This window comes from Lactuca virosa, chromosome 9 (assembly GCF_052849685.1).
Source record: "Lactuca virosa cultivar CGN04683 chromosome 9, Lactuca_virosa_CGN04683_v6, whole genome shotgun sequence".
NCBI lineage: Eukaryota > Viridiplantae > Streptophyta > Magnoliopsida > Asterales > Asteraceae > Lactuca > Lactuca virosa.
The window spans coordinates 12,120,797-12,125,000 of NC_136434.1; positions in this window are offsets into that span (position 1 = coordinate 12,120,797).

Genomic DNA, 4,204 nt, shown 5'->3' on the forward strand with positions numbered 1-4,204 from the left:
TTTTTAAAATATAGAGAAAGAAAATAATGTTGTGAATAAAATTGGGTGATAAGGGATGTATTTTGATGTAAAAAATATTCATTAATTTTTTAATTGTTTTTACCATTCAACGGTCAAAATAATGTATGATTGGTTGCTTTCCCCCATTGAGCTACGCTACCATTGCAATGGGTTATCGCATAACGAGAAACAAGGGTGGTGTTCATTCGGCCTTAACGGCATGATTGAGGTGTCACGTGGGCTCCTCCATGCCGTTTCATGACCGTACCGTATAGTCTTATAGAAAACTAATCTGTTAGATATGACAAAATACATAAAATACAAACAGAATTTTATTTTGTTTTTATGATTATTTGTATCGGTAATTTATTTGGATATCTAATACTCAGTAAATTTCGTTTGAGTTGCTTATTTGTTTGTTAAATTTTTTTTATGGCAATTAAGGATGCATCAAATGATGCTTGGGGTGGTGGCCGGTGGGTATGGTCTCAAAGGGCCTTCGGGATTAACCAGAGGGGCGCTACGGAGATATGGAGCTTTGCATGGACATATATATATATATATATATATATAGGATCAAATGAAAACACCTAAAATGTTGAGAACGAGAGAACAGATCTAGACCATCTAAGTATTCAAATCTAAGGCTATCACCAGACGAACCATTTATGTAAATTCTGAAATTTATTGGTATTAAAGTGTAACTTTGAAATGGTGAAAATGGTATAATAGTAATTGAATGTTTATTTAATTTCTATGGTTTCTCACACAGTGTGATATCTTTCCTTTCAATTTGTGGTCTCTCTCTCTATATCTAAGGCATGCCTCCCTCATCTATACACCACCAGAGCACAATGTGCTCTATGATCATCTAAAATTGCCAAACAGATGAGAGAGTACACGAGGATTCAGAGTGAGATCGAAAAGGGGGAGGGTGAAGTAGCGGTGCTAGAGGTATGTTGGCGACGATATTGGTGGTGCTACGACGGTATTAGGATTGCACACCGAGTGTGACCCTGGTGGTCTGAAGTTGTGATTATCATTCTTTTTCGTATTTTTTTCTTCTAGTTCATGTTTCGATTTTCAGATGCTATTTTCTTATTTTTCTAATATTATTTTCATAATTTACTGTTATTAAAATTATAAGTGATTCGATACTGATTAGCCACATGTGTTTGTGAATGGTGTTTAATGAGTCTATAATGGTGAAGTCGATGGCTTGATGAAGCCGATGGCTTGATGAAGACCCATCAGTGGTGATTGTGATCTCATGTTTTGCGTAAAAGATACACAAATCAAAGGGCCCTCCCTCAATTTTGAGACAGCAAGAGACACGTACAAAGGTAAAATAGCTACATGTTCATTCTTTGACTTTCTTATAATGTTTTTTTTAAATTGATTTCCAATTTTTAATATATTGAAGTTAATTTGCTTGTAGAAATAAGGTGATGAAGTTTGCATATACCGTTTTGATTTTGTTCTTATAGAGTAAACATTTTTATGGGGTAAATATTTTATGGATCAAATGTTGTTAACTAATTTCCTTCTAGAAAACTCAACTTTTTTTTTGCTCCGTGGGACTATCATGCATTTTAAAGCTATGAATGTGTTGATATGTTTTTTTTTTTTGATTTGTTTATGCAAAATAATTAGTTTATGATATATTAAATATGATCAAAGTGAATGTTTTTTTTAATATATATATATATATATATATATATATATATATATATATATATATATATATATATATATATATATATATACTAGCCGTTTACCCGCGCCAAGCGTCGGGTGCGAAGATGGCGGTGATGATGCTTAATGGTGATTCTAGTGGTTACTGCTGGCTCTTTTCAATGGGTTTGTTTTTCGTTGAAAGCAGGTGTATGATGGTGCAGAAGACGGTGCAACCATTTTTAATTAAAATTAAAACTTTGTTGTTGATTTAACTTGTCCTTTGATTTTTTTTTCTATTTTGTAGATTATTGAAAAGCGTATAACAAACATTTTGACAGCTACAATGCTATCGAACAAAAATAATAATACAATTTTTATTTGGAGACATGTTTAATGTCTTCAATAACTAACAAACATATCTTATAAGTTAATACAAACGCAAAGCAGTGAGTTTCTCTTTCAAGTTAATGCTAAAGATGAACTTTCAAAACAAAATAACCTTTAAAATAAAGACTAGATAGAATTAAATTGGATGATAAGTAATAAAGATGACTTAAAAAATAAAAAACCATATAAAATGGTCCTATCAACATAGCAACAGATTACACAAATCATATTAACAAATAACCAATAAAAAACTAAAGGAAGTAGCCCAAATCCTTTTGTTCTTCAATTCCATATCAAGATTCAAACTAATACTCAGAGGCTAATTTTTAAAGTTATTCTAATCCTATCAACAAAGAAATACTAAAAACCAAGCAAAGTGGACCATCACTGAAGAACAATTTTAAAAAATAACTTTTTTTAATAGCAATAACATGTACAAAAAGATAGCTAGCAAAATCGGAAAAAATACAAGAAAGAAAAATAGATGAACACAATCAAGAAATCAATTGTAAATATTACAAAGCTTCATCACCAGTGATTTAGCATTATCAACGTCAGCCAAAAAAATAACTCCAATTTGAAAATCTGCACATGTAAGAACCTTGCAACAAAACTTTATTTAGTTATCACATATCATAGCATAAGAGATCAGCAAGATTACAAGCAACATCCAAATCAACTTGAAATTGCAAACACCATCTCCAGGGGTATAATCGTCCAATTTTGATCAAAAGTAGGTTACACATCGGCAACTCAAGATAACATCCTCAATCAAACTCGCATCAAGGGAAAAACCGTCCAATTTAGGCTTTAATTATAAATACAAAAGTCATAAATTTTTACCAACATATAAAATCAAAATCATAAAACCAGAAAATTTATCCAGATTCATCTTTCCATATTTCTCAAACTGCCCCAGACCACACAGGCACGCACACACGATTCCATTTGACAATTTATCGGCTATGCATAATGCATTTAGAATTCTCGAAAGTAAAGAAACAAAACACAAAGAATACGTTTTTTGTTTTTGATTTCATATTTAGAATTCCAGTATCTTATCTTGACTTTTTTAATTGTTGACTAAGATTCATAACCGTTTAATGCATAAATTCATTGTACACATTGCATTAGGCCATGTACCTCTTAAAATTCAGCCTTTGACCAAATTTGCATAATAAGTAATAAAGATATATATATATATATATATATATATATATATATATATATATATATATAATCATTTTAAATACATCTATAATCATTTTGAATATAGCTATAATCATACATGAATATAGCTATAATATTTTTTTTATATTTATAATCATACATTAATATAGCTATAACCAAACAAACATTTATTTATGAATAAGTCAAGATATATACACAATATTAACTATTATGTATGTAATTTTAAATATCTTAAACTCAATTTGCAGGTTTGAATCTAAAAGAAGCAATGATCAATGGTGCTTTTGTTTTTCTGTATGATGGTACCAAGAATAACAATGATTAATGGTGTCCCTTTTCGTTTTAGTATATATTGGTAGCAACAAGAATAACAAAGACGACTGAGACATCGTTTTATGACTACAAATGCATTCAAATTTATTATATGTTTCATTAACTTGTGATTATTACTAAACTATATTTTTTTTATCTCCATATTATCATGTATTCATTTATCATTATATGTGTATTTATATTTTTTTATTTGTAAAATGATTTATTCATTTATGATTACAAGTGTATATTTTTTATGTTTGTGTTGTATTAGTTTACATTATAGGAAAAATAGTTAATTACTCCATTGTAATTTTTTGTATTATTTATTTATGATGAAATGTATAATTTAGTTATTTATGTAATGTGTTGTATTCGATTATTATTAAGATTGTGGTGAAATTTTTATCTTTAAATTGTGTTGTATTCATTTAAGATTACAACCATATTTATATATGATTGCAAATGTATTTTATTTATGTATGATTACAAGTAATTTGATGAAATAATAAATTTGTTAATCTTTATAAAATGTGTTTAGTAAAAATAAAAATATAAAAAAAAAATTTAATTCATGTTAAATATTTTTTTTAATTTATTAATTAAAAACAAGATTTTATATATCCTTAATAATTGC